A 15,472-nucleotide genomic window follows, 5' to 3' on the forward strand; every position below is an offset into this window, starting at 1 on the left:
GTTTGAATATTCTTTGGCATTGCCTTTCTCTGGGATTGGAATGAAAACTGACCTTTTCCAGTCCTGTGGCCACTGTTGAGTTTTCCAAATTTGCTGGCATATTGAGTGCAGCACTTTCACAGCATCATCTTTCAGGATTTGAATAGCTCAACTGGAATTCCATCGCCTCCACTAGCTTTGTTCACAGTGATGCTTCCTAAGGCCCACTTGACTTCACATTCCAGGGTGTCTGGCTCTAGGTGAGTGATCATACCATTGTGGTTATCTGGGTCATGAAGATCTTTTTTGTATAGTTCTTCTGTGTATTCTTGCCACCTCTTCTTAACATCTTCTGCTTCTGTTAGGTCCATACAATTTATGTCCTTTATTGAGCCCATCTTTGCATGAAATGTTCCCTTGGCATCTCCAGTTTTCTTGAAGAGATCTCTAGTCTTTCCCATTCTATTGTTTTCCTCTATTTCTTTGCACTGATGACTGAGGAAGGCTTTCTTATCTCTCCTTGCTATTCTTTGGAACTCTGCATTCAAATGGGTGTATCTTTCCTTTTCTCCTTTGCATTTCACTTCTCTTCTTTTCACAGCTATATGTAAGGCCTCCTCAGACAGCCATTTTGCTTTTTTGCATTTCTTTGTCTTGTGGATGGTCTTGATCCCTGTCTCCTATACAATGTCACCAACCTCCGTCCATAGTTCATCAGGCACTCTGTCTATCAGATCTAGTCCCTTAAATCTAATTCTCACTTCCACTATATAATTGTAAGGAATTTTATTTAGGTCATATCTGAATGGTCTAGTGGTTTTCCCTACTTTCTTCAATTTCAATCTGAATTTGGCAATAAGGAGCTCATGGTCTGAGCCACAGTCAGCTCCCAGTCTTGTTTTTGCTGACTTTATAGAGCTTCTCCACCTTTGGCTGCAAATAATAAAATCAGTCTGATTTCAGTGTTGACCATCTGGTGATGTCCATGTGTAGAGTCTTCTCTTGTGTTGTTGGAAGGGGGTGTTTGCTTTGACCAGTGCATTCTCTTGGCAAAACTCTATTAGCCTTTGCCCTGCCTCATTCTGTACTCCAAGGCCAAATTTGTTTGCTACTCCAGGTGTTTTCCTTGACTTCCTACTTTTGCATTCCAGTCCCCTATGATGAAATGAACATCTTTTTTGGGTATTTGTTCTAGAAGGTCTTGTAGGTCTTCATAGAACCTTTAAACTTCAGCTTCTTCAGGGTTACTGGTTGGGGCATAGACTTGGATTACCGTGATATTGAATGGTTTGCCTCAGAAACGAACAGAGATCATTTTGTTGTTTTTGAGACTGCATCCAAGTACTGCATTTCGGACTCTTTCATTGACCATGATGGCTAGTCCACTTCTTCTAAGGGATTCCTGCCCACAGTAGTAGATATAATGGTCATCTGAGTTAAATTCACCCATTCCAGTCCATCTTAGTTCACTGATTCCTAAAATGTCAGTGTTCACTCTTGCCATCTCCTGTTTGACCACTTCCAATTTGCCTTGATTCATGGACCTAACATTCCAGGTTCCTATGCAATATTGCTTTTTACAGCATTGGACCTTGCTTCCATCACCAGTCATATCCACAACTGGGTATTGTTTTGCTTTGGCTCTGTCTCTTCATTCTTTCTGGAGTTATTTCTCCACTCTTCTCCAGGAGCATATTGGGCACCTACCGACCTGGGGAGTTCATCTTTCAGTGTCATACATTTTTGCCTTTTCATACTGCTCATGGGGTTCTCAAGGCAGGAATACTGAAGCGCTTTGCCCTTCCTTTCTCCAGTGGACCACATTTTGTCAGAACTCTCCACCATGACCAATTCATCTTGGGTGGTCCCACACGGCATGGTTCACAGTTTCATTGAGTTAGACAGGCCTGTGGTCCATGTGATCAGATTGGTTAGGTTTCTATGATTGTGGTTTTCAGTTTGTCTGCCCTCTGATGGATAGGGATAAGAGGCTTATGGAAGCTTCCTGATGGGAGAGACAGGTAGGTAGGTAGAAGATGACCATCACAGGTAGAAGTAGGTAGAAGATGACCATCACAGGTAGAAGTAGGTGGAAGATGACCATCACAGGTAGAAGTAGGTGGAAGATGACCATCACAGGTAGAAGTAGGTGGAAGATGACCATCGCAGGTAGAAGTAGGTGGAAGATGACTATCACAAAGTGTCTGTGGAACAAAGCACGGCCAACAGAAGTAAGATCGTACAAGTCGGGGGACTACCAGAGAAGCAATGGCAGCCCACTCCAGTGCTCCTGCCTGGAAAATCCCAGGGACGGGGGAGCCTGGTGGGCTGCCCTCTATGGGGTCGCACAGAGTCGGACACGACTGAAACGACTTAGCAGCAGCAGCAGCAGGGAAACTACATTAAACTGCAAATCTTCTGTGTATTGAAGGACACAGCCCACAGTGAAAAGCCAGATTATAAAATAGGAGCAAGTATTTGCGAACCATGTATCTGCTATAGGGCCAATATCCAGAATACATAAAGAATTCTTATATTCAACAGCAATGACAATAACATGATTTAAAATGGGAAAAGGACTTGAGACATTTCTCCAAAGATGATACTCAGTTAGCCAACTAGCTACTTGAATATCACAGAAAGGCAGTCAGAATCATCTTTTTTTTGTTTAATTTTTATTATGTTTAATATTTATTCTTGCTGACGTACAATGTTGTGTTACTTTATGCTGTAGAGCAAAGTGAATCAGTTGTGCATAGACATACACCCACTCTTTTTCAGACTCTTTTCCCATGTAAGTCATTACGGAATATTGAGCAGAGTCTCCTGTGCTATCCATAGGCTCTCATTAGTTACCTAGCTTATATATAGTAGTGTGGATATGTCAACCGCAATCTCCCAATTTGTCACTCCCCCCCACGCTTCCCCTTTGGTCACTGTAAAGTTTGATTTCAAGATCTATGAGTATGCCTCTTTCCTTTTTCCTTTTTTTCTGTGTTTATTTATTGGCTGTGCTGTCTTAGTTGTGGCACACAGGGTCTTTGTTGAGGCAAGGGGAATCTTTAGCGTGAGAACTCTTAGTTGCGGCCTGTGCACTCTAGTCCCCTGATCAGGGATTGAACCTGGGCCCCCTGCATTGGGAGCATAGAGTCCCAGCCACTGGATGCCCAGGGAAGTCCCTATGAATCTGCCTGAGACGTCACTCTTCACCCATCTGACTGGTGGACACTCTGATGTTTGCCGAGGTGCTCTGCAGGCAAGGCCGCAGTGAACAGGCAGTGGTCAGCATTGCTGGTGGGAGTGTGGGCTGGCCAAGCCCTCTGAGGGGCAACAGGGCCGTGTCCACCAGAATTAGGAATGTACAGCCCAGTAATCGCACTTGCCATGATGAATCCCTTAGACACATGCTGCAGAGGGTAAAATGTCACGTGTGGAAGCTTGCAACACCATTTAATAGCCGAACACTGGAAGCAGCTCAGTGTCGACCATTCGGGTCCTCAATGCCCTGAGATGTGACACAAGAGCGATCCGCGTCGCGCCTTCCTGCCTGAGACCCTGCGACAGCTGACTGTGGCCCCCTCATTTCCCTCCCCTCCTTTGACATTCCACCAGCTGCATGGCCTTTTCCCCCTACCTCAAACATGCAGGTCAGCCTCCCACGTCGAGGCCTCTGTACAAGCCGTTCCCTCAGCCTCCCCAGAGAATCCCAGAGCTCACCCCTCACCACTGTTAACTCTGCTTAAATGTCACCTTCTCCACAAGGCCACCTCTGATCACTGCATCTAAAATCTAAGTCCCCACCTGACATTTCCAATCTCCATTATCTTGCTCTATGTTTTCAATTACTTTTACTATATTCTAACACAACATATAACTTGTATGTTTATTGTCTGCTTTATGTGCCTCCCCCAAGATATAGATGCCATGAGGCAGAAATTGTCATCACTTTTGTTGACTTCCATAACCCTATGATATACAACAGTACTTGGGTGTATTTATTGTTGTTTAGTCACTAAGTTATGTCCAACTCTTTGTGATCCTATTGACTGTAGCCCGCCAGGCTCCTCTGTGCATATAATTCTTCAGGCAAGAATACTGGAGTGGGTAGCCATTTCATTCTCCAGGGGATCTTCCTGACCCAGGGTTCAAACCTGTTTCCTGCATTGCCAGGCAAATTCTTTACCACTGAGCTAACTGGGAAGCCCTATTTGGCATGTGAAAAGTGAAAGCGAAAGTTGCTCAGTCATGTCCGATGCTTTGCAACCCCATGGACGATATAGTCTATGGAATTCTCCAGGCTAGAATACTGGAATGGGTAGATTTTCCCTTCTCCAGGGGATCTTCCCAACCCCGGGATCGAACCCGGGTCTCCTGCATTGCAGGCGGATTCTTCACCAGCTGAGGTACCAGGGAAGCCTCAATTGGCATGTTGTTGTTGTTTAGTCACTAAGTCGTGTCTGACTCTTTGTCACCCCATGGACTGCAGCATACCATGCTGCCCTGTCCTTCACTATCTCCTGGAGCTTGCTCAAACCCATGTCCATTGAGTCAGTGATGCTATACAACCATCTCATCCTCTGTTACCCCCTTCTCCTCCTTCCCTCAATCTTTCCCAGCATCAGGGTCTTTTCAAATGAGTCAGCTCTTTGCATCAGGTGGCCAAACTATTGGAGCTTTAGCAACAGTCCTTCCAATGAATATTCAGGGTTTATTTCCTTTAGGGTTGACTGGTTTGATCTCCTTGCTGTCCAAGGCACTCTCAAGAGTCTTCTCCAGCACCACAATTTGAAAGCATCAATTCTTTGGTGTGGCATGTAGTAGGTGCCGAATAAATGTACGTTTCCAAATGAATGATTGATTGAGCATGTGATATAGAAAAGATCCAAAAGCATATTTAAGTGAAAGAGCAAATTAAAAGACAGTAATTGTTCTGCATATAATATTTTTAAGAAATAAAGAAAAAAGATTAGGAATTTATATTTGCAGGTATATGCATAATGAAACTTGGAAGTCTGTCGGAAAAAAATGAGTATCAGTGGTTACCTCCAGGGAAGGGTGTGGACTGGACAGAAGGGCCCCTGGTAGGAAGACTGTGGTGTCTGGACCTTTATTTAAATTACATGAATATTTCTTATTCAAAATATTTAATTATGCTTGCACACACACACACACACACACACATGTACACGCGCGCGCGCAGACTGACATCAGAACCCCCAGGCAGGATGATCCTGTGATTCAGCTGTTCTGAGTAGGGCCTGCGGAATTTGCATTTTCAGCAAGCTCCCCACCCATCCTGGAGACAGGTCCGCTGCAGAAAGCACTCTGAGAACACTCCCCGCTCCCTTGTTCCCTCTCCTGACCCAAGAAGCTCTACAGACGGTTTAGCTCTGGTGGCTCCTCTGGACACATCAAAGGAGGACAGGGGCACCAGGGCCCTTTGCAGCTAGGGGCCTCCAGGTGTGGACCCTCCACTTCAGCCACAGTTGAACACAGGACCCCCCAGAGGGCTGTCACAGGACCCCGCAGAGAGTTCTGCGTGGTGGCGGTCTCTGCACTTCTGGCTCCTGAACTGCACCCAGTTCAGCAGAGTGGCTGCCAGGGCCCCTGTGGTCTTGGTCCCCACTGACACACTAATCTCGACCCAGTTGGTCCTCCTGTTTGCCAGGGCAACGTGATCAGTGACGTGTCCCTCTTAATTCGCAGAGGAAAGGTCGTCCTAACAGCCCTTCCTGGCAGTGAGAACAGCAGTTAGGACCTGGCATGTCTACTAGTGATAGCCCTCCTCCCCAGCAAGGCCACGGCTTCACTTGATGCAAGTGAGGACACAAGTCTTTCTCTAGGTTATTCAGAGACTGGAGAAGCGAGTGCAGAGAAAACGTAACAGGACCTCATCACACACAAAAAGGGACTGAACCTGCCAGATGCTTCATGTCTGAGAAGAATCTTCACTTCTATTAATCTTACATTGGTTCCCAAAGAAAGGGGGACATTTAATAAGGGAGGATGCTGTTTCATGACCGCCACTTCCTTAGTGTAATAAAAAGGCACTAGACTCTCAACATTTTACTTTCATTTCAAAAACTGTTTTTTTGCACTATCTCTGTGTTAGAACTTTCAAGATGATTCTATTTCTGGGACACACTTTCTGACATGGTTTCTAATCGAGTTCAAGTCTGTCATGCTTTTGACATGTTATACGATACATTAAAATTAATAGCTTCTTGGGTCTTATGAGTTTCTTCCTTAAATTTCCAAAGACAGCCCTGGCTTTCTCTCAGGCTGACCAACCACAAGCAGGTCTGTTACTGCAAGGCAGGAGACAATTTTTGCAAATGTTTAAAAATGAGGCTGTATCTGCCAGCGTGCTAGAGTTGGTGAGTCTTAGGTCTTTAAGAAACGGTTGGTCCTGTCTGTGCTATTGTCTCCCCAGCAGGCCATCTGTGTGGGAGCTGAGTCACTGTGGCGTAAGACTGCAGAGAAAGACAGTAGGATCACCGGACATACACTTGTCTGGCAGCCTTGGGTCTGTTCCCTGGATGGGGTGGAAAGGCTTGATTAATGACAGACTTGTTCAACATGAAAAAGAACAAAGCCTGGATTTATTCTTGGCATTCTTCTTCCTAGGGGCTTGTGGGGGGGGGTGATGTAGTAATTAATTTATAGCTTTGCAGCAAGGCAACATCAGAGAAGCAGTTTAATTCACAAGAACAATGCAGATGGAGAGTGTAATCGAGGGTACTGGGCACAGAAGAGTCTAGAAGGAAGCTCAGGCAGAAGGTGAGTTCTTCTATAAATGATAGATTCACTACCAGTTACTACCTAGGTTCACTGCGCCCCAAGGTGTCCTGAGAGACACTTACCTTGACTAAAGGAACAGAGGTCTGTGGGAAATGCTTCTGAAACCCCGGCGGAGCTTGCTTATTACCTGCTACGGGCTGATCGCTCCCCTGCCGGAGGAGCAGGTCTTGCCAGGTGTGCAGAGGCTCAGAGCCCCTGAGGTTCGCTTGCCGTCCTCCCAGTTCCCCCAGCCCCCGCTCCCCACCCACCCACCCGCTGCGCTCGCCTCGCGTTATTTCTGACAGCTCACGGCTGTGCTCCCTGGGACACCCCTCCTTGGAAGGCACCCTCTCCAGCTCCAAGACATATTCCCCTCCCTTCCCCAGCATCTCCCAGGACACACCTCCTTCCCCCGCACCAGACCCAGGCACAGCCCTCCTCCTCCCAGCAACCCCTCAGGACACACCCCTCCCCCTCCCCAGCACCCCCAATGACACACCTCCTCCCTCTCCCCTGCAAACCCGGGACACACCCCTCCCCAGCCCCAGGGTACACCCTCCCCATCCCCCAAGACACGCCCCTCCCCCTCCCCCTCCCCAGCCGCCGGCGGACACACCCCTCCCCCTCCACAGCCGCCCGAGGACACACCCCTCCGCTCCCCAACCCGGCCCCGACGCTCAGGCACCCTCTGCCGCAGGCCGACTAAACCGCGAAGTCTTCCCGCCGCCCTCGCGCCGGCTCCAGGCCGCCTGTTGCGCGCTCTCCGTGCCGGGCGCTCCGCCAACGAGACCGAATTCAGAGGCCGGCGCTGCAAGCCGGGCAGGACTGAGTCCTGAGAGGCCCGAGCGAGCTGTTTCTGGGCAGGAGGTGTCTGCGGCGCGACCGGTTAGTGCAGGCGGCGCGGGACGCGGGGTCACGCGGGGCCCGGCGGCGCGCGGAGTCCCGGCCGCCTTCCGGCAGGTCCGCGGGACCGGGGCTGCGCGTGCTCCCGCCTGTCCTTCTTCCTCCGTCGGCTCTGGGGGCGGGGAGGGCGTCCTGAGCCCTAGACTTCTCCGCGGTTAGGGCGGGATGGGGGAGGGGAGAGAGGCAAGAGGCTGAAGTCTCTCCAGCCCCCGTCCTTTTCCCTTAAAAAGTGACACTTTAACAAAAGTTCTTTCAAGCGTTTGTGCTCCTGGAGCGGCTTGCACCGGCTTGGTGTAGCCCGATGTCCCTGCAGTCTCTCCATCGCTGGTCCAAGGAGACGGAACCTCTCCCAGGAGAGCGGTCCCTGACAGCCTGGCTGCGGGTCCGGGGCTGAATGAACTTCAGCTGGAAACGCTTCGCCCGAGGGTCGGGGATGCCTCTCTCCGCTAGGAATCCGGGAGCTCTCTCACTGAACCCTCTTCAGTTGCCTCCAGATTGGTTGCTTGTTTTCTTGGGTGGCACCCGGTTGCAATCCTTTGTCTGGTGGAGTCCTCCTGTTCCCCTGGAAGGCCCTGGGATGGGGTCCGCGCCTTGGTTGGTGTGCGGTTGGCTGCGCTCTCAGGGAGCAAGTGGCAGGCTGAGCACAATGGGAAGAATGCATTCCTGATGACTCGCCTACCCTAGGAAGACTAGCTAAAATCTGATGGTTTTTATGGAAAGCTTTGCTGTCACTGTTTCATAAGTACTCGGTATTGGTGAGTTCTTGAAACTAGCTAATCCAGTGGTAGCCAGCATAATTTTTATGGAGAGATTTCCCCCAAACTTCCTGTGCCATGAGCGTGAAGACCCTGACACCTGGGCTCACAGGGATGCTGAAGTCACTGCCCTCCTGATGGGCAGGTGGTCTGTGGGTGGTCGAGGGTGACCGTGGTGACGGTGATAGGCTGGGGGCGGGGGTGGGGAGGACTGCCTGAGGAGGGGCTGGAGCCTTCTGTTCCACCTTTGGTGAAGGAGAGAGTCGTCAGGGTACTGGAATGCTGTGAGACAGGCTGGTAGGTTACCCTGAGTCTCTTTCCACATGATGAAAAGACTTTTCTGGCCCTTCTCACTCCTCCAGGTGGAGCTCACTGGGTGCTTGTTTGTTTCTGCCCCCAGTAAACCTGCAAGAGATCTCATGACCCCAGCAATTTCTAAAGGCGGGTCCTGGCTCCTAACAAAGGCAAACAGGTTATTTTCATCAATTCTGGAGCCTTGCATTTTTCCCCGGCCATTATTTTAGAGGTTCCATGAAGATATTATGAACAGGCACTAATGCCCTCCCCTCACCTCCTCCTGAAATGGACAGTTATCCTTGGGTGTCTGATGAAGATTACTGCCAATGCAGTACAAGGCTATAAAATGGCATGTTTCTGAAAAGACTAGCCACTGGACATTAGTGCCACTAGCGACAATGTAATGTTTCACTGTTCCTTTAAGAATGAGGCCTGCTTTGATCAGCAGTGTTTTCATTTGTTGCTTGTTTCTGTGTTTGTGTGTGGTTTCACTGGGCCTGTATTTCCTTCTTGCTATTGATAACCGTTCACTTAGGTGGAATCACAGACTGGAATTAGCATCAGCCATGCTCCCTGGGGCTAAAATTAGAGAAGCCAAGGGAACTCTTCGGGCATATCCTTCTTGTCTCATAAAAGATTCTGCAGTCTCTCCAGAGACTCCCACTTTAGCACTTACTGTAAGATGCCGCTTAAATACTCTTTAAGATAGCATTTTTATTTGGACCATTTTTTCCCCTTGAGCTTTAATCATGCTTTACCAATACCTGTTGAACATTGTTCCTCTGAGGTGCCCAGAGGCACATCCAATACTTTTACCAGCCCTTCAAACACTGTATAGTTAACTCTTTGAACGCTTCCTTAAAAAACAATAAATAAATAAACGAGTGAAAGCTGCAGTGGCGCTTGCAGAATACAGCCCTGGTCCTCTGAGGTGAAGGCAGATGGCAGTCGCTGCGGCTTCGATTATGCCCAGGATGGGCTTGGTGTCTTGTCAATTAATCATGAATTGAATAATGGATGTCTCACATTATTGGGCTGCTCTTGATCTCCAGCTCTAAATTGAAGGATAGGTTGCTCCTGAGGTCTGGTTCGCTTGAAAACCCTTCCAGAGCCTACTGAGCGGCTCCACAGCTGGGGCCAATAAAGGCGTGACGCAGAGCACAGATGTGGAGAAGTGGTGATCCGCGCGGCTCCTCTGGCCCTCCGTGCCTGGCCGGGCTGCCGGGCACTCCCCACTCGCTGGTCGGCACCAGGGCCATGCGGAGGAAACAGTGGCTTTCTGTGAATGTAATTAAACTTGCCTCTGCCAGCTGCCTGCGGTATTCGCGAATGTTTTCCTAAGCAAGGCCATTCCCTGCTTTATCTGCCCGCTGTGGTTTGCGGCCCGCGCAGCCCCTTCCTGGATGGTTGAGCTCTGATGTCATGTGTGCTCTCAGCCTCGCGGGTTTGGGGGCTCCCCCCGGCGCCCGGGAAGCGGCCTGTCCGCTGCAGAGCATTCCACTGCCGCGAGACCAAAGCCACCTCATGATTTGCGGCTGGCGTGACTTGGGGCTGCTTGGAGATGATTTAAAAGGAAGGTAATGGGCGCCTAAAGTGTAGGGTAAAGAAAAATGTATCCACATGGCTCCAGCTTGGACTTTTAACTTTTTTTTTCAACATGGAAATTGTTGACTGAGCTGGCTCACGGGATTTTCCCCATTTTTTGCTCTTTTATTGCTTAGGGCAAAAGAGCTATACTGTCTGTTTTTTGTAGGCCTGACCTCAGCATTATTCCTGAAACATGACACAATTTTCATGCTTCAGAAAGCAGGGGACATAGGATTTCTCTGCGGGGCTCCTCACGGGCTGGACACCGTTGTCTGAGAAGAGGCTTGGCTCTCTCTGATGAGGAGGGAGGCGCCCCGTGTCAAGTGTGGGGGCCGTCACGGAGGAAAGGGGCAGGTCTAGGCAGCCCCTGGGGCCCCGTGGGCCGGTGGTCGTCGCAGTGGCAGGACGCACATTCCCTGGGGAGAGGGCGCCTCACCTCCTGATCCGCCGAGGGGCGTGGATGCCCTTTCCAGGCTCCAGCAGCCGTGGGGTGGGCGGTGTAGAGCCCTCGGAGGTCCATGCGTCATCCCCGGGGCCCGGCTGCCATCTCCTGCCTCTCCTCTGTGCCCGACCACAAACGGGCAAGTGAGCCAGCTCTTGTGGCTGAGCTAGTTCCCAACTCTGTCCAGTGTGAGCTTGGAGGAGCCAGTATCTGTTACTTAGCTTGGTGACTCACCCCCGACCTCTTCCAGTGTTCAGGGTACAGGCTGTGGCCCAACAGTCCTCTACAGACCAGCAAGAAGCGCCCGCAGCACCCAGCCTGGGCCGCAGCAGCGGGAGGGCTCCGGGGAAAGCGCGCCCCGGCCCGGGCAGCTCTGGGTCCAGGTCAGAGGGCCATGACCCCGAGGTGGTGGAAGGCTGCGCTTCCTCCAAGTTGGTCTGTTTGAATCTGCACCGAGGGGCTTAAAGGAATGCTTGTGGAGATCAAATTAGTGTGGTTTATGAGAAAAAACAACCAGAGCCCTGGCGAAGTGTCAAGAAGACGAGACTCACACGACAGTGTTCAGCCAGGGCCACCTTGAGCAAACCACTTCACAATGATGGAGCAATTCGTGACGTTGCCTCATGTCCTTCACGGTGTGCTGTCCTCGGACTGCCAGGACGAGGCGCGGAGGCAGCAGGAGCAGAGCGGCCTTGCCCTTTTCTCACTCCAGGGCACGCAGTGTGTGGCCGGTCCAGTCTGGTCAGACACAGAGCGCCTAGCTTCAAACCTTGTCCTCCTTCCACGGCTGCGAGTGGACTCCATGACTCTTAACCTCCATGGACTGCACTCTCCTTATTTGCAAAAATGAGACATTTGGCCTAGAATATAACAGTCCATTCCAGCTTCAATTCTAGGTCTGGTGAATCACTGGCTGGAAGGGACTCTAAGAAGTCATTTAGTCATATTGCTTGCTTCCAGGAGGACTCAGTCTAAACTATTTTGAAAAGAAAATATGCCCCCCCCCACATCGCTTTATTATCATTATTATTTTTAACAGTCCCAGAGCCGGAGAGTGTGAGTGCGTTCTGGAGAGAAGGGAGATGAGGGACGACGGCCCAGGGTCGAGGCCCAGGGCTGTGTGTCCGGCCTCGGCCGACAGGAGAGTCCCATCCCGGGGGAGGAGGTGGAACAGGAGAGGCAAGTCCTGGACAGGTTCTGGGCCTGGGGGGCGTCTGGTGGGGAGAGTTCAGCAGGGGTCGTTGTGCCAAGAGGCAGAACGTGGCCCAGGAAAGACCTTCCAGTCCACTTGGGGCTGGGGAGAGCTGTGACCGTGGCTCCGGGCCCGGGGCTCTGCTCAGAGACAGCACAGGCGTGCTCTTTGTCTGTGCGTGTGAGAGCTGGCCGCTCGCGCCCGCCCTCTGCGTGGGGCTGGGAGGACAGGCTCGTCCCTGGGACAGCGCCTGCCGGGCCCGCCCTGGGGAACCCAGCCTGTTCGCCTTCCCAGTACCAGGTGGGTTCTGGCGGGCTTCCATGGCTCAGGGTCGTTGGAGGAGTGACCAATTCAGTCTCCTGTTCCCAAATTACTCAGCTGACTCGGTTGTCACTTTAGAGGATGTGTACACCTCCCACTTTCTCCAGGTTTCTCTCCCGGGGACAGATGTTGGGAGGACAGGAGCAACTGCGGAGCCAGGAGCCTGAGTGATGGCGATCTCAGCTGCTCAGTTGAGGCTCAGCTGCCCTGTCCTCAGTGTCCCCGCCCTGAAGTGGGGAAGTAATAGCACCCCCTCCCAGGAAGTTCGGTGCTCCTGGGATCCGAGGGAGGAGCGGGGAGAACTGTCCACATCTGCGGAAGCAGCCCAGCATCAGGTCTTGTCCCTGAGCTGTGAGTCACGGAGGTTTCTTTTTTCTCTGCCTTAATTCCATTCGCAGGCCCACCTCAGAATGATGGTAGTTTTTCCGTCCTTGCTACGTGTCAGGCACATAATCATGTTTAATCCTTACGAAAATACCATGAAGTGGATCTGTTACCCCCATTTTATTACGTGGAAATGATGTTCTAATGAGGATAAGCATTTTGCCCAAGATCACGGGCTAATAAACAGCAGAAGGAAAACGGAAACCTGGGCAGCCCACCCAGGCCCCTGCGGAGACCCGGGGCCTTCCCTGCCGGGCCCATCCCCACCCTCGTGTTCCAGCAGTGGCCTGTCAGCTGCACCGGCTCCTCCCCTCCGCTGCTGCCTGACCACAGCCTCCTGCACCTCCGAGTCCCAGCTGGCTCCTTGGCCTCCCCGTGCTCCCTTCCACTTGGGTCTCCTCTCCCCTCCTCCCCCCACAGAACCCGAGGACCCCCTGCAGGGCTGTGCAGCTGGTCTCCAAGCCCAGATCAGGTCCCCGCGCCCACTGCACGAGTCCTGTTTTTGCTTCCTTGGAAGGAACATGTTAACATGTTATTGAACACAGACACCACGTTCCCCTTGGGCCCACAGAAGGTGACTTTTCACGCTGAGGAGGGAGGGCCTGGGAGGCCGTCTGGACCATGACCTTACTTTACAGATGTGGAAACGGGGGCCCAGAGAGGTTAACTGCTTGTCCCCAAGCCCGGCTCCGGGCTAGGGCTGATTCTAAAGCCACTTGGCACTATCTTTCTTCCAGTTTTCACTGTGGTTTGAGTTGATGTTTCATCATCTCTGCCTGCCCAGGTTGGGCTGGACCCTGGGCTGCTGTTGGGAAAGGGGTCTTTCCTTTGCCCTGCAAGCCTGACCACACTTGGGACACTCATCACAAACCCTGTTTTCTTTTCCTTAACGTATACCATCCCACTGAACCGGCCTCCTCCTCGGGGCGTGCAGAGCCACGGTCACTCTGGATTCTGCGTCTCACCCTGGCTCCTCCTCTGGGTTAAGTGACACCAGATCACTTTGCTTTTTCTCAGAGTCTTGCTCGCCAGCAGCTCCATGGTCTTTTTCTGTCTGTTGAGCTGTGTCCAGGGCCCCAGGCCTCTCGAGCCGTGAGAGGCATTGCAAAGGGTGTGGCAGCGATCCTGGCCTGACACTGCCTTCTTCCCCCTGGGCTTCGGGGGTATGGCCAACTCCCCCGGGCTGTGAGTGGCAGCTGGCCTCACTGTGTCGTCATGAGCCATCTCCTCGCTTGCAGGACGTGGCTGAGCCCGTAAGTGATGACGATCATCTCCTCCAGTGGTCGTCTGGAGCCTCCCTGTGGAGCTCCTCCTTCCTTTGCTCCTGACCACGTCTCCCATTCATCAGCTGCCCTGGGCCTCTGACCCTGCTCTTCTGCTTCTTAGCGCTTAACCCTAGCTACTGTCCCAAGGAGCTTAGCACATCAGATGTCCCTGGGATTCACCCGTGTGGGAGCCGACCCCTGAGACTACTGCCGCTCAAAGCCCTTCTCCCCCATGACTCCAGGATTTGAAAAGCATGGGTCCATCCCACAGCACAGGGCCTTCAAACTGACCACCAGCCAGAGTGGGAAGTGATGGCTGAAGTGAGAGTCCTTTGGAGGGCCTTCCAGGAGACCCACGGCCAAGGACCGTCCCCCTTAGGGACATCAGTTCAGAGATAGTGACCGAAACCCGGAGCTGTCTCAGCTACAGGGCTGGAAGCCTGCGAGATTGCACTTGGGCTCAGACATACAATAATCGCGAACCTTCGCACTGACAGATTGCACTCTGCTGTCCATCAGTTCAAGCACTGTCCTGTGAAGAAGTGCGTTGTCCCCACTTTGCAGATGAAGAGCTGAGTCTCATGAGGTCCAGTGATCCCCAGGGTCGCACGGCCGTGCTTGTAACCTAGCAAGTTTCCTGCCTTTAAATTCCTTGTGTTTGAACAGGCTTCAGTGGGCTTAAAGCTTTAGAATTCCTAAAAATCCCACGGTTGGGACATGGTGGGAGGGAGGGGTGTTGCTTGGCACAAACAGATTCCCAGGCTCTGAGTCCAAATGGTGTTGATTCCTGAAGCTCCAGGGGAGCTTTGGAATCTGTATTTCCCAAGCGCTCCTGAGGTGTTATCTCATCAGAAGAAACTGTCCCTTAAACTCCTTTCTAGACTTTTTTGGCCATGCCTCCCAGCTTGCGGGACTGTAGTTTCTGGCTCACCTATTCCCTGTGACAAAGCTGGCACACAGAAGCCAGCCATGGACGCCCTACACCCGGGACCTGGTTGCGGCTCGCAGACTGGCCATCCAGCCCTGGCGCACCCTGCATTCAGGCCCTGCACTTTCCTCACTGAACTCCTGCCTCAAGGACCCTGCCTCATTGCCCCGCTCGGCTCCTGGGGAGCCGGGACCCCAGGTTCTGTCCATCTCTGCAGCTCCTGATCAGAGAGCCCGCCTCCCGGAGCCTGTCCAGCCACAGACACACGGTGGGCCTGCACCTGGGTCAGCAGGGTCCTGTGATGACACTCCCCCCCACTGGTCCCTTTGGGGACCCCTCCAGTCCCGGGCACCCAAGCTGGACATCACTTACTGACCTCTCTGAGAGAAAGCCCAGCAGCTCCCTCAGAAAGAAACCTCCTGGGGTCTTGCCACTCAGAAAGCTCATGCCCTTGTTCTTTGAAAGCCTGGTGAGTCCAGTGGGCCAGCAGGTGACCAGGGAACAGTGTGGTCAGCATCCGCCGGGGCCACAGCTCGCCAGGCGCGGCACTGGCATCTCTCCACGACGTGTGTCTTGTGACCCTTCCCTGATCAGACATCAGACATCCATCTAACTGGTTGCCCAGGAGTTTGTTTCCCC

The 15,472-nt window shown here is 52.0% G+C and overlaps 1 protein-coding gene across 4 annotated transcripts in view; it reads left to right on the forward strand.

Moving 5' to 3' along the window:
* Nucleotides 1-15,472, forward strand: part of PALLD (palladin, cytoskeletal associated protein) — a 383,456-nt gene that overhangs the window by 130,218 nt on the left and 237,766 nt on the right. The window contains exon 1 of one of the 4 annotated variants that reach the window (XM_043890642.1): nt 7,455-7,644. The exons of the other annotated variants lie outside the window; for them this stretch is intronic. The gene's annotated coding sequence lies outside the window, so the exon portion shown is untranslated. Of the gene's footprint in view, nt 1-7,454; nt 7,645-15,472 lie in introns of those variants that run through there. 4 annotated transcript variants of the gene reach the window in all.

This window comes from Cervus elaphus, chromosome 29 (genome assembly GCF_910594005.1).
Source record: "Cervus elaphus chromosome 29, mCerEla1.1, whole genome shotgun sequence".
In the NCBI taxonomy this organism is placed as follows: domain Eukaryota; kingdom Metazoa; phylum Chordata; class Mammalia; order Artiodactyla; family Cervidae; genus Cervus; species Cervus elaphus.